Source organism: Eretmochelys imbricata, chromosome 3, assembly GCF_965152235.1.
Source record: "Eretmochelys imbricata isolate rEreImb1 chromosome 3, rEreImb1.hap1, whole genome shotgun sequence".
NCBI classification, from domain to species: Eukaryota; Metazoa; Chordata; order Testudines; family Cheloniidae; genus Eretmochelys; species Eretmochelys imbricata.
This window is the reverse complement of record NC_135574.1, coordinates 14867760-14888603: the sequence shown is the minus strand read 5'-3', so window position 1 is coordinate 14888603 and position 20844 is coordinate 14867760. Positions and strand designations below refer to the sequence as shown.

Genomic DNA, 20844 nt, shown 5'->3' with positions numbered 1-20844 from the left:
AGGAACCTATCCTTGCAACAAAGCCCATTGCCAACTCTGTCCACATATCTATTCAAGGGACAGCATCATAGGACCTAATCACATCAGCCACACCAGAAGAGGCTCGTTCACTTGCATATCTACCAATGTGATATATGCCATCATGTGCCAGCAATGTACATTGGCCAAACCAGACAATCTCTACGCAAAAGAATAAATGGATACAAATCATATATCAAGTATTACAATATTCAGAAACCAGTCAGAGAACACTTCAACCTCCCTGGTCACTCAATTTCAGACCTAAAAATCGCAATTGTTCAACAAAAAAACTTCAAAAACAGAGTTCAACGAGAAACTGTGGAATTGGAATTAATTTGCAAACTGGACACCATTAAATTAGGTTTGAATAAAGACTGGGAGTGGATGGGTCATTGCACAAAGTAAAAACTGTTTCCCCATGCTAATTTTTCCCCTACTGTTACTCACACCTTCTTGTCAACTGGTTGAAATAGGCCATCCTGATTATCACTACAAAAGTTTTTTTTTCTTCTGCTGATAATAGCCCACCTTAATTGATTAGTCTCGTTAAAGTGGGTATGACGACACCCATTTTTTCATGTTCTCTGTGTATATATATCCTACTGTATTTTCCACTGCATGCATCTGATGAAGTGGGTTTTAGCCCACAAAAGCTTATGCCCAAATAAATTTGTTAGTCTCTATGGTGCCACAAGTACTCCTCATTTTTGTAGTGAAATATGTTTCCAAGAGAGGTTGTGGAATCCCCATCACTGGAGATTTTTAAGAACAAATTAGACAAATACCTGTCAGGGATATGGTCTAGGTATACTTGATTTTGCCTCAGTGCAGGAAGCTGGATTAGATAACCTCTTGAGGTCTCTTCCAAATGTATGTTTCTATGATAGTGTAGAAAGGGCTAGGGTTGTTTGTTATCATTATTATTAAAGTGCAAAGTATAATTATAGGTTTTATTATTTTTATCTTCATTACTGACTAGGTTCTGACTTGCATTTTTTTAAATATTTGTAATTACTATATAATTTTGTATTTTATTTTTTAATGGTGCAATGAAGAGATGTTTTAAAATACTCTGTTTAGCTATCAGTATTTCCAGTATAGAAACAACAATATAGTAGTACATCAGTAGTCTCATTGAATTGCATGGTCCCTATGTGACTTGTGAAAAGAAAAGGAGTACTTGTGGCACCTTAGAGACTAACAAATTTATTTGAGCATAAGCTTTCGTGAGCTACAGCTCACTTCATTGGATGCATGCAGTGGAAAATACAGTGGGGAGATTTATATACACAGAGAACATGAAACAATGGGTGTTACCGTACACACTGTAACAAGAGTGATCAGGTAAGGTGAGCTATTACCAGCAGGAGAGCTGTGGGGAAAAAACCTTTTGTAGTGATAATCAAGGTGGGCCATTTCCAGCAGTTGACAAGAACCTGTGAGGAACAGTGGGGGGGAATAAACATGGGGAAATAGTTTTACTTTGTGTAATGACACACCCACTCCCAGTCTCTATTCAAGCCTAAGTTAATTGTATCCAGTTTGCAAATTAATTCCAATTCAGCAGTCTCTCCTTAGTCTGTTTTTGAAGTTTTTTTGTTGAAGAATTGCCACTTTTAGGTCTGTGATCGAGTGACCAGAGAGATTGAAGTGTTCTCCGACAGGTTTTTGAATGTTATAATTCTTGACATCTGATTTGTGTCCATTTATTCTTTTACGTAGAGACTGTCCGGTTTGGCCAATGTACACAGCAGAGGGGCATTGCTGGCACATGATGGCATATATCACATTGGTAAATGTGCAGGTGAACGAGTTTCTGATAGTGTGGCTGATGTGACTAGGCCCTATGATGGTGTCCCCTGAATAGATATGTGGACACAGTTGGCAACGGGCTTTGTTGCAAGGATAGGTTCCTGGGTTAGTGGTTCTGTTGTGTGGTATGTGGTTGTTGGTGAGTATTTGCTTCAGGTTGGGGGGCTGTCTGTAGGCAAGGACTGGCCTGTCTCCCAAGATTTGTGAGAGTGTTGGGTCATCCTTCAGGATAGGTTGTAGATCCTTGATGATGCGCTGGAGAGGTTTTAGTTGCGGGCTGAAGGTTATGGCTAGTGGCTTTCTATTACTTTCTTTGTTGGGCCTGTCCTGGAGTAGGTGACTTCTGGGTATTCTTCTGGCTCTGTCAATCTGTTTCTTCACTTCAGCAGGTGGGTACTGTAGTTGTAAGAATGTTTGATAGAGATCTTGTAGGTGTTTGTCTCTGTCTGAAGGGTCTGAGCAAATGCGGTTGTGTCGTAGAGTTTGGCTGTAGACAATGGATCGTGTGGTGTGGTCTGGATGAAAGCTGGAGGCATGTAGGTAGGCATAGCGGTCAGTAGGTTTCCGGTATAGGGTGGTGTTCATGTGACCATCGCTTATTAGCACCGTAGTGTCCAGGAAGTGGATCTCTTGTGTGGACTTGTCCAGGCTGAGGTTGATGGTGGGATGGAAATTGTTGAAATCATGGTGGAATTCCTCAAGGGCTTCTTTTCCATGGGTCCAGATGATGAAGATGTCATCAATGTAGCACAAGTAGAGTAGGAGCATTAGGGGATGAGAGCTGAGGAAACATTGTTCTAAGTCAGCCATAAAAACCTTGGCATACAGTGGGGCAGTGCTGCTGATTTGAAGGAATACGTTGTCCCCAAATGTGAAATAGTTATGCGTGAGGTGACTTGTGCTCATTTTTGTCTGCTTTGGAAAATATTTTTATTTTTTGCTATCAGTGAAGTTTCAAAAATGGTGAAATTATAATCCCCAGTTTTAATCCAGGCTGTAATCTTGGAAGATCAATTCAATAAATGCATTTGAGTAGTATGTAGCCATGGAAAAAGAAGAAAGTTAATTAAATTGTATACTTTGTGTGCAGTGTGGCAGAATTGCAGACGGCACCAAAAAATCTTAGTACAAAAAAAGTGAAATTTGTAGATTTTGGTTTCTGAAAAATAAAGATTAATAAATTAAATGATCAGAATTAATGTTTAAAATGAAAGGGAAAGGTAAATTTTCTAGATATTAGTATAGATAGAATTTTGGGGTACAATTAAATCTAAAAGAACTGTGTGTAATCATAAAGTAGCAGATCAAGTGCGATATTTTATTGTATTAAAAGGAATATTTGACATATAGGTTTTAAACTAAGAACATTTGTTATTTAAATATCTTGCATTTAAGAGAGGAAGAGAAGAAGAGACACATGGGTGGGTAAAACATCTGGGATGATTCTGTTGCACGTGCCCTTAATGACTGCCATCTTTTGTTAGGAGGGCTGCTATTTACCAATTCCTAACATCTGAAAGAGGAGCTGGGATTAGGCACTGAGTGACATGGCACAGCTCATTAAAAAGAAGACTGCAAAAAAAGCATCTCTTTGCCCTGCCCTCACAAGTATTTCATCCTACCTCCCATATAGGCTAATAGTTACTGTAATGTTGGTGTGTTCAGGGGATATCAGGTAACTGCAAAGTTGTTTGAGCCTCATCAGGTTATACCAGGGACAAACTGGATTTGGAAATGATTTCATGATTACCAACTACTCAGCATATCCAAGTGAGTGTGGTAGTTAAATTAATGTATAACTTATTGGTTTTTTCCACAAGCCCACTTAGTGTAGTATCCTGGCAGCAGGGTTAGACTCTCCTTAAAGGGATACTTGTGGCACCTTAGAGACTAACAAATTTATTTGAGCATAAACTTTCATGAGCTACAGCTCACTTCATCGGATGCATTCAGTGGAAAATACAGTGGGGAGATTTAGATACACAGAGAACATGAAACAAAGGGAGATAGTGCTACACCAAGCAGGAGTGTGTTACATATAGCTCTAATCACACTATCAGTTCTTATCACCAAGTAAAAGTAAGGTTCCATTCTCCATCAAGAAGTGAGCAAACAAAGGCCAAGGTCTCAGCTGATGACGTTGTTTTTCTCTTCCTCCCCAAAGCATTTCAGATCTTATTCCCTGAGGCTGGGAACGCTTTCCTACATGTATCATCAGTGGCCTTAGGGGTGAGCCACTAAGGCGACCACTGAGGGCACCGTGGTCAGGAGAGCGCTGCGCAGCAGTGCAGAGGTGCGCACTGCTGGTGTAGTGTCAGAAACTGCTCCCAGCTGGCAGGGGAGCACCACAAACTCCTGGAGGCGACACGTGGGGGCAGCACCCAGATTTCTCACTGCTTCCTTCCAGCAGAGGAATGGTGGGGGGCAGGGGACAGTGAAACACAGATAGTGCTCCCCTGCAATGTTCCTCCATGACTCCCGAGGGGCCTATTTGGGGGGGGGGGGGGGGGAGCGAGGAGCAACTCCAGTGTATTTTTTTAAAATCTGGGACCACAAACACTAAAATACCTTAATCATAAATATATTTCTGTGGTGTAATTGCATGGTGTCCATTTCTTGGGTTTGCAGTGCTTGCTTCTGCGATAATTGCAAGATTCTTGGGAGAAATTTTACCCTTAAAGTAGTAAAATGTACACTCAATCTTAACTCAGTTTAATGTAGGATTTTTTTCAGTCTAGGAATTTCCTTTTTTAGTTATTAAAAATATTATACATAAACACTGAAGAGATTGTGACCATATGATAACTTTAATGAATTGAAGATATGCAGTTAATCATTACCAAAAAAAAAAAACCTACCAAAACCATTAATGCCAGATTTACCAGTACAAACTAGCTGATTTGCACTACTCCAGAGCAGCACAAACCATTCAGAGAATACTAGTGAATCCTGTCCTTAATTTCACTGCTTGCAGCCACAGAAAATTCACTAACAGTGATAGTTAGTGCCACTTCAGTGACATTTGAGGGCCAAGTAATCTGTCAGTGTGAGCATGTTTACAGTCCCCTCCTGCCAGTGATTTAATTTAACCAATACATTTTCATCATACAAATTCATTGGAGAGGAAGGGTGATGAATGGCTGAGCTAACTCTGAGGTAACATTGGCCCACTTAATAGTGACCTGAGTTACTGACCTAGGTCGTGTCCTCTTTTATTAGTCTACAATCATAATAGTTACACACAATGACTAGGTTATAACTAAACTAGATTATTAATTTACGAACGTTGGGTTAAAATAGCTAGTTGGGCCTAAGACACTGTTGAAAATGTGTGGTGATTAATTTATACTTTTTCTTCGTCCTAACCTGTTATCAAGAGACCTCATGTCCTGCCCTAGCTCCTGTAATTGAGGCATCCAAAAGGTGAAGAGATTATTCACTGATGCATTTGTGTGGGTGGTGCAGATGTCATGCTGAGAGTATGGGCCCTCCTGAAATCAAACTGCCATTCTTTTCTAGTAGTCAGCTTGTTTTAGTCACCTGGGGGTGACTCTGCTTCCCAGTGGCATACAGATTTTGAGGCCATGATATGCCTTATCCCTACTAGTTGCCTAAATGTTGATGAAGCTTATTGCATAATTTGAACTTCAGTCTTTAATCGCGACATTGTGTGTTCACAGATGGTCATGAACAGATTCGTCAAAATTATGGGTCTGATCTTCCAATTTCTGCTGAAGTCAACAGGAGGTGAAGGTACTCAGCAGTTTTGAGGGCTGAGTCCCATGGTAGCTGTACTGACTGTGTGGTTCCAGGCCTGTATCACCGGCCTGTAGCACTTTCATTATGACTTTTCCACAAGACTGCTTCTTTGGTTCCCAGTATACCACTGTTTCAATCCCTGGTATGTTCACTGCTCCATATTAGTTCTACTTCTATGCAAGTTATTTCCTGCAGACCTAGGAACTCACTGAATCAGCTGTGCTAAATTTAAAAAACAAAAGCCAGTACATCAGGCCCACAGAAAAGTGATAGAGTCATCCACCCTGTGGCTCAAAGCAGTCTAAGTCAATAAGGGTGAAAATGGGGATGACCAAGTTTTAGAAATTTGTATTAAGAAAAACATGGGATATCCAAGCAGGATAAACACATTTAAAACATATTTTCTCGTCAAGGGAAAAAAACTGTTCTGGTCTACCTCTGCTTTCAAAAAGCAATTGAAATTTTCTGTCCTGTATCCAATGCTGCGGAGTAGGTGGTGAGGTTTTGGATCTCCAGGAGGATACCTTCAACACATTTAAAAAATAAATAATTGGAAACATTGTGAGGGCCACTGAACTAAGGTTTACAGTACTGCGAAAACTAGAGCAATGATTCTTCCCCAGGGGTACGCAGAGGTCTTCCAGGGGATACATCAACTCATCTAGATATTTGCCTAGTTTTGCAACAGGGTACATAAAAAGCACTAGTGAAGTCAGTGCAAACTAAAATTTCGTACAGACAATGATTTGTTTATACTTCTCTATATACTATACACTGAAATGTAAGTTCAATATTTATATTCCAATTGATTTATTTTATAATTATGTGGTAAAAATGAGAAAGTCAGCAATTTTTCAGTAACAGTGTGCTGTGACACTTTTGTATTTTTTTTGTCTGATTTTTTTAAGCAAGTAGTTTTTAAGTGAGATGAAACTTGGGGGTACAAATCAGACTCCTGAAAGAGGTACAGTAGTCTGAAAAGGTTGAGAGCTGCTGAACTAGAGACCTTAGAAGTTGTCACCTTAAAATGTGGCAGTCCAGAGGAAAACTTAGCAATGAACTCAAAACTATGGGATAGTTAACAGTCTGGGATTTATAAGGTTTTTTTGCCCAGATAAACTTTAGTCCTATAAACACGGACACTTGAAAATTTGGAACTGTTACACTATTCTGGAAAAACAGATTCATTTTCAGACAACCACTCTACCATCAAGAGTACAAACAGCACTTCTTCTCTAAGCATAGGTTTACTTAGGGAACTAACTTAGTCACTCTTTAGGGCAGTTTACTCAGGCAACAAAACAAAAATCTTGGACAAATCTGAACCTGTCCTGTTGTGTCTTCAGGTTATGAGATACAAAATGTACAATCATGATAGCTCCATCTACGGATCAGGCAGTCATTAGGACTGTATGCTTTTTTATTAAAAATAACTAGACTGAGCCTAAATAAAAGGATACATAGTATACTTGAGACAGAGGCTGTAGTAAATCAAAACCCCCATACGCATTCTGAACACTGTTGCTAACAGTTAATGTTTGTTTTTCTTTCATCTGTTTACAAAATGTATCCTGGCTATAGATGGTTTATAGAAATGTCATAGCTTTATGTGTGTAGTAAAGGAACCTTTTCATCTGCAAGGGAAATTAAATTCTGAGATTCATTAAGCCTTTTTCCTGCTGCTCACATGTCTCAGCTTTTCTTTCCAGGGATGCGGAATTCCAAAAGAGGAGTCACAGTCAGCTAAACCTGTTATTTACAGCGCTCTCTCTCTTGCTCATATACATTTTCTATAATTAAGAGGAAGAGACAGCTGAAAAAAATGGTCTAAAAATTTATTCTGAGTGATATTTTAGTGAGTTTTCACCATTCCCTGTTCTTGCAGGCCTTGCAGAATGTTCCACTTTTGAGGTACTTGTGTTTTCATTGAGAACTTAGAGCTCATGCATGTGAGGTTCAGTTAGCATTGGAAGCATGTATTGCAAAGGGTAGTGTTGTGCACACCTCCATGCATGGTCTGCTAATACACCTCATGAGTAAGGCTACAATTATGTCATGGAAGTCATGGAATCTTTGACTTGAGAGACCTCCATGACATTTTCTGCCCTAGGTCTGGAGCTCCCAGCTGCCCCCTCCACCTCCACAGCTCCCAACCCATGCCCTGGTGGGGGACCCCGCCCAGCCATGGCAGTCAGTGGGGGACCCTGGAACTCCCACTCGCCACAGATAGCGGGAACCCCCCAGAGTTCCCTGCTGCCACAAGCAGCGAGCCCCCCTAGAGCTGCTCAGCCACCGTGCGGGGGTGACTATGGAGCTCCCTCTCACCGCAGCAGTGGGGGACCCTGGCCCCCCAGCAGGGGTGGGTGCTGAATCCGCCTCCCTCCCTTTTTTTGTGAGGGATATTTTTAGTGAAAGTCAGCGACAGGTCATGGGTTTCCGTGAATTTTTGTTTATTGCCTATGACCTGTCCCTGACTTTCACTAAAAACATCCCTGACAGAATCTTAGCCATACTCATGAGTGACTAGTCAAACCTGTGCTGTTTCAATACTAGGCATCTGTTGAGCAACGACAGAGATTTGGATAGAACTGTGTGGTAGTCTGTGATATGGATAGGTGTCTACAAGTAACCTGGATTTGATCACTGAGTTCATTGTTTCTGTAGACCCACCCAAGTCTCCAGAAGTGAAAGGGCAGTACATTAAAACCATATTGTGCTTCCTATCCTCCCAGAATGCCTTTTTTATGGTTCTATTTAAGACTTCTTTCTGCTTAAGCAGAACTCCCATTATTTTCACTGGGAGTTTTGCTTGAATAGGAAGTGCCAAAGAGAGCCCTTAAAGAAACAGCTTACAATAAGTCATACTTATTTCAGCATAATTTACAGTCTTGCAAAGGAATACTTTATTTTAGAAAACTGGTAGTGTTTTTAACTCAACTTTCTTTTCTGTTTTCCTTATTTAACTTGTTGAGTGACCTTAGGCAATTCATTTAACTTCTTTGCACTTTTCTTCACCATTTTAAAATAGGGATAATGATAAGCATCTTTGTGCAATTTTAAGTCTACGTATAAAAAGATATATAAATGTTAGATACTATCATTATTATTTCCTACTATAAGAAAGGATGAAGGAAAATATTTTATGTAATTTTAGAAGGTGATATTTTTCAGCGTCTGAGGGTTCTGTTCACTTACACACTGTGCATTGAAGACGGTGAGAGGGTAGAGTCTGTACTTTATTTCACTCAGCATAGTTTGGGGCTTTTTTAATTAATTGATCATAGAATCCACACTGCAACTTGTGGTTTAAAAACTGTAGGAAGAATACAAACAACCTGATTTTTTAAAATTTGGTTCCTGACATGATTTGTATTCTAGTCAACTAAAAGTGGTCTGCTATTAGTATAGCCGCACGTGAGCACACATGACTCAGTTAAAATGTTTGCTTTTTAATAAAGAAAATGAAAAAGTACTTCTGCCATTGTCCTAAAATATGCAAATAGTAATTAATCATTCAGATCTCTTCAAATTCAAATATTTTTATCTCAAGGCTTTTATGTAATTTGGATGAAATGAGTTGTTCCTATTCTGGTGGACCTAAATCGCAGAAATGGCCATGACATTTGACGCTGACAGTCATATTACATGAACCACCACAGCAGAGAGGTGAAATTCAGTGGGCATGTCCTACAGATAACAGCCTCATTCATTACATACCCCTCATTCATTACTTGAGCGCCTTCTGTCCTGTGAACTGAACAAGGCACTGGTCCTTTGGAAAAACTATCATGTGAGCTTGTATTTAGAAATATCACAATGAAGGCTAAGTTTTTTGTCATGGATATTTTTAGTAAAAGTCATGGATAGATCATGGGAAATAAGCAAAAATTCTGACCTGTCCCTGAATTTCACTAAAAATATCCTGACAAAAGGGGTAGGTGGGTTCAGCACCCACTGCTGCTGGGGTTCCCGGGTCCCCCACTGATGCGGTGTGTGGTAGCTCCAGGGTCTCCCTGCGCCTGGGGCTGGGCTGCTGCGGGGTCCCCTCACCCTGGGCAGCTGGGAGCTGCAGGGTCCCAAAGCTGCTGGCTACAGCTGGGCAGGGTCCCGCTGGCCCCCTGCCATGGCTGGGCAGCTGTGAGGGCAGGGCTGGCTGTGAGTTCCAGCCCCAGGGCAGAAAATGTCACAGAGGTCAGTTGAAGTCACGGATTCTGTGACCTCCATGACATAATTGTAGCCTTAATAACGTATGCATACAAGAGGGCCAAATTAAGTTTGTACAGGCAGTCTTAAGTCTGGCGTTTCCTAACTTTTGAGCATTTGAATTTGCAACCTTAATAATCTTTTAATGTAACTTTTAAATATAATTTCCCATGTTTTTTTAAAAAAGCAAAATTAAAAACAAAACACATGCTCTCAGATGCAACCATATTGACCTCCAAATGGGTCACCAAAAAAAAAAAAATGGAACCTGTAGAACCGTAGTGCAGACCTCCACCATTTGAGCTGACTGAGAAAGTGGTATCATTTGCAGTTGAGCAGGCACTAGAAGAGAAACACATTTTTACCAGTGGGATTCACAGCTGTTTGCTAAACAACAATGAAATGATGAGAGGCAAGGTTCAGTTTTACGTTCTGGAGTGGGGAGTATCCTTCACTGGTTAGACCCTTTTATTCCTGTTCATCTGTGAGTCTTGTCCCCTTCAGACCCTACATTTTATGGGTGGAGCATATGTGATCACTCAGGAATGTTTCATGTGTAGCTTTGTCTTTGTGTAGGAGTATGCTCAGTACATATGGAATATTGAAAACCTAATGCTACTCTAACAAGCTTCTACTGAACATACGTAAACTGTAATATTTGCGGAGTCTTCTAACTTGGCCAAATTTGGGCAGATTTTCATGTGATGCCAAAAGTCACATCATTGACAACCATTTTTTTTAACATGGGCAAAACGTATTATTTCCTAACCACTGTTTAGAAAACCACTGAACTGTTTTTGCTGAAACTTGGAAGGAAAAAAAAATCAGCCAATGGCAGATACCCAGTATGTAAAATTTGAGCCGGAATGGTTGAAATTCGGTAAAGTTATAAGCAACTCAAAACAGGGTTTTGTAATGGAAAGTGTTGGGCAACCTTAATTATTGGTGGTGCCACCATTACAGCATGTAATAAATTAGAAATTTAAAGCTATTAAAAACTATGAATTTAAAAAAGATAGTTTTTCCCAATACTTATTTTCTCAAAGATCATGTTTTCGACACCACAGCATTTTCACAGCTCGTTGTTTGATTTCCTGATTTTTTTTGTTCTTTCCTAGCTATACACATTTTATCTTCCACAGTACTACTACTTCTGTTGCCTTTAAAAAGAAAAAAAACTTCACTCCCTTAAAAAAATATTATAGGCAACAGGAAAACCCACCATAATTCACTTACACATGCAAAAAGATTTGTTTTCACTAGCTAAAACAATATTTTTGGTTTCCAGTTCTGCTATGCTAGCAAAACCTACCAATGTTCTCAATCCTTTTTATGGAAAATCTTTGCATCTAGACTTTCATTTTTGTAATAATTTGATTTTAGATAAAATTAAAAATAGATATTTGCTAAAACTTCTTTGTGCCTTACTCCAGAAGATCCCATGGATCCAGTATAGGATAGGTGTATCCAGAAGTCAATTCGTGCTAACAGGGTTGCTGTTTTGGTGAGAGAGAATGCTTCTAGCATTTGCATTGATTGACACAATTATTTTCTGTTTTTGATTTCATGTTCATGTTAACTTAATATCAAGACTGAGCTTGATAAGTTCATGGAGATATGGTATGATGAGATTTCCTACAATGGTTTGTAGCCAGTCTGCAACTGCTAGTAGCAAATATCTTCAATGGCCAGTGATGGGACACTAGATGGGGAGGGCTCTGAGTTACTACAAATAATTCTTTCCCAGGTGTCTGACTGCTGGGTCTTGCCCACATGCTCAGGTCTAACTGATGGCCATATTTGGGGTCAGGAAGGAATTTCCCTCCGGGTAAAATTGGGGGTGTGTGAGGAGGGTGCCTTCCTCTGTGGTATGGGTCGCTTCCAGATTTAAACTTGTGTAAGTGGTGGTTACGGTGTAACTTGAAGTCTTTAAATCATGATTTGAGGATTTCACTAACTCAGCCAGAGTTTATGGGTCTGCTACAGCAGTGGGTGGGCAAGGTTGTGTGACCTGCAATGTGCAGCAGGTCAGACTAGATGATCATGATGGTCCCTTTTGACCTTAAAGTCGATGAGTAAATATGCAGGTAATGATGACTTGATTAACGTCAAATGCGAAAAGTAGTTTGATAAATATCTCATAAATGATAATGTAATCTGGTTTAAAACAATACTGGTTTATATTAACAGCGTAATAGAATAGGGTTTAGAGAATAAAAAAAAATTTGGACGTAAGAGATGGGTTCAAGTTATGAACTTTGGAACTGCATTCAGGTCTGTATTCAAACTTCCCAAAAAATTCAGAGATGAGAGGTGATGGAATTTAGTGTTCCTGCTTACATTCATCTCTAGTGGAAATCTTGGTCTTTTTTTCCAAAAGTATGACAACGCAATTGGTTCAACATTTCTGTTGGTTGCAAAGATAATTGTGTAACAAAAATTTTCTTAATTTCATAGAATGCGTTTTACGTTTTGAGTCACTCATCACAGTGGTCCAGATTCCAGATACAACAAATATTAGTTCTGTACAAGTAGTAGGTATAGTGCAAGTTCTTTTGGTTACAGTGATTGCCAGTATACAGATAGCACACTGGTTTTGATGCCAGCGGAAATTATGCTAACATCACAAACCACTTTGGAAACAACGTTGACTTTGTTATACATCTTTGAACATAGTGTGGTGTAAGAAGATTTTGGACCAGGCTATTTGGACCACGTTGGTATAGTGTCCCATAGATGTTCATAGTGATGAACTCCATAGTTCATAGAAATGGCTACAAATACACTACCTTACTTTACAACATAATACAAAATGTAGTTCAGATGCTTGCCTAAAATTCCTGATTAGCAGAGTATCTATTTAAGAATACTTCAGTTAAGGTTGATACGGCTTTTCCATTGTATAACCTATTTTCAGTTTTGTATAACCTGGATCTGATGTAGTCTTTGGACTTGTCTACAGTGCGCTGCAGCGCTCTCTACAAGGCTGTGAATTGTAGAGTGCTCTAACATGTTACACTCTAACTGCCCCATGTGGACCCTGAATGAAAAGATTGCTAGTTTGCGTTGATGTAGTCCCATGTCAAAAAAAAATACCACTTTTGTACAGTGCTCTGAAATCCTTAGATGAAAATCTCCATATAAGTACAAATTATTACATTTAATAATAGAGCTATGTTGCGTGCAAATTATGGTTGCGTTGGGGACCATAACTTTGAATTTCGTGACGCTTCTGTATGCATAATTGTAACCCTAATGTTTTGTGTGTTATTTTTGTTTTTAAAATACGTAGAAAATACTAATTACAGGTAGGAATTGTAACCTCAGCACTCAGCACGAACTGTAATGTTATGCTATACAATAAAGCACTAGTCTAGAGTACATTTCTAAAGCATGGATAGTCTTCTAGTGGTAGGCTTCGATAATGAGGACAAGAATCTGGAGATGTTTCTTAGTTGTTAGAAGGGTGATTTAAACACAGATGTTGCATACTGTTCAAAAGATAGAACTATTAGATTTTTTTAAAATCCCAAATTATTTAATGTTATGTGCAAGTATAATGGACCCATTTCAAGGAGGAACAAACGCTCTTGGCACCACTTACCCATATTAGTATAAAGTCTTTGAAATATTGAAATTTCATATTTAATAATTGTGAAGTTAATTCTGTACATGTGGTAGCAGAATAGTAGCACTGGAACATCAAGTACAGTGTATTGGTGAACAAATGCAAATAAAACCTTTATGATGGAAATAACTGAGCTAAAACTATTGAAAAATAGGTGTTGTTAAAAGCAGAGTAACCTGAGCAGACACTAACACATTGTAACCAGTGTAATAAATAGGAATCTAAGGTGCTACATACTTATCTAAAAGAATATTCAAAATAGAACCAACATAGAAAATGTATACCTTTAATCTCAAGTCAGTAGTGGAACCAAAATACATCTGTTGTTTGCAGTACTGTTCCTCATTTCTCTGAATAAAATTATATAATTGTTTGTAAATCATTGAGTTAGAAAAAAAATGCTCTCTGAATAAGCAGGCCTTCATGAGGGTGGCTGAATATTTATTTGAAGTTTTACCTATTGGGGTCATATGCTTTCATGTTCCTTGTGAAAATGGGTGATGAACAACCAAAGATGTTGGATAAACTACTCAATTGGAAATGTGTGCCAGGTATCATTGGGGGGAAAAAATCCAATCCCTTAAATGGAGAGAGCATAATACCTGGATATTTTCCATGTTTGCAAAAGGGAAGATGTCTGTAGTAAGGTAGGGAGTTTCAAGTACAGAGATTTTTACTGTACTATCATCCCTCAAAAGATGTAGATATTACAGTTGCACTATGTAGCAATAGATTTTGTTGTGCTGGGAACTCATAAGCATCTCCCCTTATCTAGATGTTGCACCTTTCTTCTGGTTTATAGATGTCAATATCATAGAGAAACCCACTAATTGTGTTAGTCAATGATGTCTTCCTACATTTGAATAACCAGGTTTCTGCGGCTTGCTGATATGATCAGATGAAGATCTGCTTTTGATTCTGTTGATGATGAAATGCTGACTTGTCTGTACATGTGAAGATATAGATATGATTTCCCTTGAGTTTGCCCCATTCTTTCCTAACTGAAATTGCTAATTGACCCTGAGTGTGCTCTCATGTGGGGTATCAATGTTCCATCCTGTTCCCTTGTTAGGGGGCTAGTTAGGTGATAATGTTTGTGGTGTCTTGGGCATGCTGGTAATATTGCTATCTCTCCAACTTGACTGAGCCAGCTGATGCAGCTACTCAGTCGAGATCAGATACTGTGCACTGATAGCACAATGACTGAATGCTAAAGGTACCAATCTTTAGCAAAACAGGTTGATTTATAATAACATCAAACCTTAATATATTGCCCTTCACAAAAACTGTTTCAGGGCACTTTACAATTCAAGAAAAAATAAAAACAGTATCAAAAATTAACTTTTCTCATCTTGGATTTAAAAGTAGATTTGGCCTTTTGATTGCCAAAGGAGTTTCTTGTTGATAAAGCCTGGTGTTTGTCACGTAAAGCTCCCTCCTATCCTTCTCCCCTGTAATGGGGTGTATTATTCATACTGGCTGGGCGGGCCCAATCAACCAATTAAGCAGCAAGTCACGAAGAGGAGGCTGTGGTTCTTGGAGTGAGAGGATCCTGCAGGGTGAGAAAGCATGACTGTTAGGGACACCACCAGAGGAGGGCAGCACCTCGCAGAGCAAATCCCCTGGGTGGCCGGGAGGAGATGCTACTGGAGGTGAGTGGACCCCATGACATAGGTGGAGAATGTGGGCACAGGGTGGCCCCGATACAAGAGGACTTTGAGAGACTGGTGGAGATGAATCCCAGGGTGGGGGTGATAAGGAAAGACTGTAACGTGGTAGGCCCTGATTCAAGAAGAGAGTGAAGGGCTGTTCTAACAGGAATACTTTAAAATGAAGGAAGAGACTATGGAGTTGCCTTGTGCAGAAACCTTCTTTGCAGAGGGCGGCTATACCCTCCCAGGCTAGACTGCTGAGTTGCCATTCCCATCAAAGGGGACTGGCAAACAGCAAGGGTGGATCCATGCCCTGTAAAAGTAGGTCCTTGAAAACCAGCCGAGACAGTGGGAGGCCCACATATACCTGCAGGAGTACTTGCTGAAGATGGTGGAGTAGCAGCAGTACTTATTTAGATGCCTGAGGAAGGAGAAAAAAGAGAGATTGTACTGGCTGGGAACATGAGAGACATTCCAGGGCCTGGAGGCCAGAGGCCTGGCCAAGACAATGTTATGTCTGTGGACAGAGGGGATACCTGAAAAGGAAATGCCCTTATTGGCATTGTGGAAAATAAATTTACCAGAAATTGAGAGCTGTAAGGGGTCCCAAAAGAGTCCCACATGCTAGGAGGGTAGCTAGAGGAAGGGCTTGTTTTTCATGTGGGGAGCTGGGATATAAGAATGGTCATACTAGGACAGACCAACAGTCCATCTAACCCAGTATTTCGACCGTGGCCAATACCAGGTGCTTCAGAAGGAATGAATAGAATAGGCAATTATCAAGTGATCCCTCCCCTGTCATCTGCTCCCAGCTTCTGGCAAACAGAGGCTAGAGATATATAAAGAGGTACTGCACCCACAGGAGGAGGAAGAACAGCCCAGAGAAGGGTAAGGTTCTGAAGAAGGAGGAACTGCAGACTCTGGTGAAAGCCCAAAAATGGTGGTAGAGATGGGAGGAATTATGGGTGTACAACCCATGCACCCGATGAGTGGTGGGAAAGAAAAGAAGGATAAAATGATTGAGACAGAGAAGGCCCAGATGGACATAGGAGCAACCACAAAGGTGCAGCAGGCTACTGTGGGGACTCAGACCTTGAAGGAAACGGTATTGGAGGAGTCTGTGGAGCAAGTGAGGGAGCAGGCCCTGTGAATAGCTGAAGCAGACATGGAGTTCCAGGAAAAAGTTTAGGGATGCCATGGAGAACCAGGGTAATTTACATCTCCTTGTGGGTGAAGTGGAAAAAGAGATGGATGATCTGCGAGCCTAGCTTTGGCAGTGGCAGGCTGAGGCAGCCCTACCCTCAAGGGTTACAGGCTTGAGGGGGACGGTGTGTGATGGGTCATATTCCCCATACTGGCCCTGAGAGGGTTGAATTGGGCCAGGCAGGCCCAATTAATCAATTAAGCAGCGAGGAGACTGTGTTTCCTGGAGAGTGGGAGGCCTGTAGGGTGAGAAAGCACGGCTGATAGGGACACCACCAGAAGAGGGCAGCACCTGGCAGAGCTAATCCCCTGGATGGCCAGGAGGAGGTGAGGCCAGCGGTGAGTGAACCTCATGACACCTTTCCTCAAAAGTAATGAATTTAGTTCTTATATAATGGCTATAGGTCATTTTAAATTTTACTTTTCATTTTGTGTGCTTCAAGTTTTAGATTCCCAACTTTAGATATTTTGGGCCTCGACTTCAATTGGAGCCTGATCTAAAGTTGACTGAAGTGAACGAGATCAGGCCACTGGAGTTTTCGGTAAGTGCTCAATACCTCTGAAAATCAGAGCTCACACATCTAAATCTGTGCAACCAAAATTGGGGAACACAAAATGAGAGACCACTTTGGGTCTTTGAGGAAAAAATAATAATCGTATTTAGTTCTTTTGTAATACCTTCCTTTCAAGTGTCTAATAGTGCTTTATAAGCACTAGTAGTAGATTAAGTTTCATAATATCCCCGCTTGGTAGGTATGGTAAACATTAGTGCTGTTTTAGAAATGTGGAAATTTAGACATGAAGTTGATAGACTAGCTTTGTTTTCCCCAAAGTATGGTAACTTCCCCACTGAGGGATGTGAAGGACTAGCCTGGAGGGAGAGAGCAGGGGGCAGAAAGGAAAAATTAGTCTCTAGAGGTTTTGGTTGTGAAGAAACCTCATGTTCTGGAGGTTAGCTTTAACCAGTACAAAGAGACATTTGAATTTGTGAAGAGTTTGAAACAATGCTTTAGAGGTGAGAACTGTCCTAGTGATTTCAGTGGGTACTAACTTAGATGTCAATTATGATACTTTAAATGTCAGCGCTATTAACTATTTCTTTGCTCATCCAAGCATGTAAAAAAGGAGAAGTAGTAATGTGCCACTTCAGGGTGCGTGTGCGCGCATGCGAAGGCCTCACCAGTGGGGATCAGAAGGTGCATAAATTTAAATGGGTATGTCTTTAATAACACATGCAATGGATGCGTGATTGATTTCATTTTGCTTAAAGAAGGCTGAACTTCAATGTTTTCCAGACTTTTAGAAGTAACCCAAGAATGCATGGCAAATTAGTAGCAACTCAGATTTATACATCTTGCCTGTATTGTTACAGAAATGGCTAAAAGTAAATATAAAATGTCTGTAACTCGAGTTCGGTTCATTGTGTGTTTTTTCGGACAAATTATTTGACAATAAAATAAGCAATTATTCAAATAATTTTAAATTAATATAGAGTGTTGTGCCAGTAATCAGTGGATTAAAAACCAGATTATTATGCTCAAAAATCTTGTTTCTTTGAGAAATATCATGACAGCCTTTTCTATGAGCTGCAATCTCTTAATGGCTCAAGCTTGAAAAACCCAAAAGAGTGATTTACAAAATCAATCCTTGAAATGAAAAAGCATAAATCAATAACAATATCTGTTCTCAGTGAGCAGAAACCTCATGCTTTAAATTTTGCCAAGTCTGCCTTAGCACAGGTATAAAGATTACAGACCCAACAAGGGGAAGTAGAAGATTCACTCACGAATGTGGAAAAATCAGTGGGCTTTGGATCACACTGCATGTTAACGCTACAACAAACTGAGAGCACTGAAATCAAAAGACTCCAGTTGACTTCTATGGGATTTGGAAGAGATCCTTTGCCTGTAAGTGCATAACAATGCATAAAAGGCCCCATCTTGCCTTTATTTTAGCAAGAAATGTAATGGAAGAACACCATGAATTTAATAGTAGGGCATATGAAGTTGGCTGAACTTACCTCACTTAGAAGTCTGTCTGTCTATGTTTTCATAGTAGAAGTTAACAAAAACTTAATTCTTTTTATTTGGTAAAGTTCTGCGATCCAATGAGTTAAAAATCAAATTGTCTTAAATTTTGAATGCATGCATTTTTGATTAATAGATTCATAGACTTTAAGGTCAGAAACGACTATTGTGATTATCTAGTCTAATCTGAACATTGCAGGCCACAGAACTTCACCCACTTCTGAAATAGACCCCTAACCTCTGGCTGAGTTACTGAAGTCCTCAAATCTTGGTTTAAAGACTTCAAGTTAGAGAATTCACCATTTACACTAGTTTAAACCTGCAAATGACCTATGCCTCATGCTGCAGAGGAAGGCAAAAATACCCCAGGGTTTCAGCTAATCTGATCTGGGGGAAAATTCCTTCCCAACCCCAAATACAGTGATCAGTTAGACCCTGAGCATGCGGACAAGACCCACCAGGCACATATCTGGGAAATAATTCTCTGTAGTAACTCGGAGCCCTCCCCATCTGGTGCCCCATCTCCAGCTGTTGGGGATTTTTGCTACTGGCAGTTGCTGATGGGCCACATGCAATCATAGGCAGTTCTGTCATACCATCCCCTCCATAAACTTATCAAGCTCAGTCTTGAAGTAAGTTAGGTTTTTAGCCCCCACTGTTCCTCTTGGAAAGCTGCTCCAGAATTTCACTCCTCTGATAGTTGGAAACTTTCGTCTGATTTCGAGTCTAAACTTGGTGGTGGCCAGTTTATAGCCATTTGTTCTTGTGCCCACATTGGAGCTTAACTTAAATAACTCTCCCTCCCTCCCTGGTATTTACCCCTCTGTTGCATTTATAGAAAGCAATCATATCTCCCCTCAGCCTTCTTTTGGTTAGGTTAAACAAGCCGAGCTCTTTGAGTCTCCTCTCATAAAGTAGGTTTTCCATTCCTCAGATCATTAGGGTTGCCAACCCTCCAGGATTGTCCTGGAGTCTCCAGGATTTAAAGATTCATCTTTAATTAAAGATTTTGTTATGTGATGAAACCTCCAGGAATATGTCCAACCAAAACTGGCAAACCCACAGTTCATCCTAATAGCCCTCTGCACATATTCCAGTTTGAATTAATCTTTCTTAAACATTTGAGACCAGAATTAAAATGAAATCATAATGTTACATGCTTATTCATCTCAGTTGTAAGTCATGGGATTGCTAGGTATTTATATCTTTTGCCTGGAAATAACACTGTCTGTAGAAGTTGAAGAATACACTTCAAAAATTAGTTAATATGATGAGCAACAAAACACTTTTGATCACATTTCAAAATTGCTGTGTACAAAGGACAATTTCACAGTATTTTTCAGACTGTAAACAAATGTAAGGAATATATAATCATTCTTGGGACCTTCAGTTTGAAGCAAGGTTCATTAGTATTCCCTCTCCTTCCCCCCCACCTCCAACCTTCAACACACACTATTTTAAATATGTGTGTGAACACCTAGACAGTTCGTTATTGGGTGATTATTAGGGAATAATGGATGGGTGTCATTGATTCTTTTAAAGAACAAAAATCATTTAATGCATTTATTTTAAAAACTCAGATCACAAAGTAATCATCGGTGTTTTTTTTAAATAGATGTATAAAGAAAAAATGTAGGTACATTTTGGGGCCTGCCAACCTTGACAGTTCCCCTTTAAATGAAGTAGAAGTTATCGGAAGAACCATTCAATTTTTGCATTTAGCTCCTGACAGTAGAGCGCAGGAAGGATGTAATAATTTTGTTAGTTAAAAACACTATACAAATGTTGAGGATGTCTACATGACATCAGTGAATTGAAAGCACTTTGTCATCCTGTGTGAAGAGCAAGCCCAGGTGCCTACAGTCTGTGGCTTAGGATGTGGGTTTCTTTGGTCCTGCTAGTTCCAGACACAGGGGAAGCAAGTAGAGTATGCAAAACAAGCAACATTTCTGATCTCTCCATAGTTACGCTCTGATCTCTCATAAATTCTAGACATGTGACTTGAATGGCTTGCCTTTTCGTGACAGCACAACCCAAACTGCTTTCCGGTGTCTAGGTTGATGACGTTAATGACCAAGAGTGAACCCTCTAGCTGGTGAAAAAAGGGTAATGCTTCACTTTTTATTTTTATCATATGAGTGAGAGTGTCTGATTAGTGCTTGAGTGCCTTATATGCTGTCTGAGGGGTAAGACGGTTAACCACCCATGTCTCTCTACTCAGTATAGTTACATTAGACATGAATTCAGTGTTAGCAATTGCACTTGATTAAAATGTAGTAATGTACTTTGCCTAAAAATGCAAAGAAATAGATTATCTGTTAAAATATAAGGTGCAGCAAATAGCAGTGTAGCGTTTTGTGCTGGGCACAAAAGTGGCTTAAATTTACCTTTGCTACCTCCATTCCTCCCCCCTGAGCTGTGAATTCTGTGCTATACTTCTTGGAGGTACAGCACCGAATCTCATCCCTGGTTCTCCAATGCCTTTTTCCTCTGGATTGTTAGTTAAGGATCATATTAAAGCATATTCAGCTGACAATGA

The 20844-nt window shown here is 39.9% G+C and overlaps 1 protein-coding gene across 20 annotated transcripts in view; it reads left to right on the top strand.

Annotated features, from left to right (window-relative positions):
* Positions 1-20844, top strand: part of SUPT3H (SPT3 homolog, SAGA and STAGA complex component) — a 479206-nt gene that overhangs the window by 166326 nt on the left and 292036 nt on the right. For 4 of the 20 annotated variants that reach the window (XM_077812423.1, XM_077812425.1, XM_077812421.1 and 1 more), the window contains exon 2: positions 20298-20411. The exons of 13 other annotated variants lie outside the window; for them this stretch is intronic. The gene's annotated coding sequence lies outside the window, so the exon portion shown is untranslated. Of the gene's footprint in view, positions 1-5728; positions 5735-17917; positions 18186-20297; positions 20412-20844 lie in introns of those variants that run through there. 3 more of the 20 variants (XM_077812408.1, XM_077812407.1, XM_077812427.1) reach the window with 3 other exon arrangements.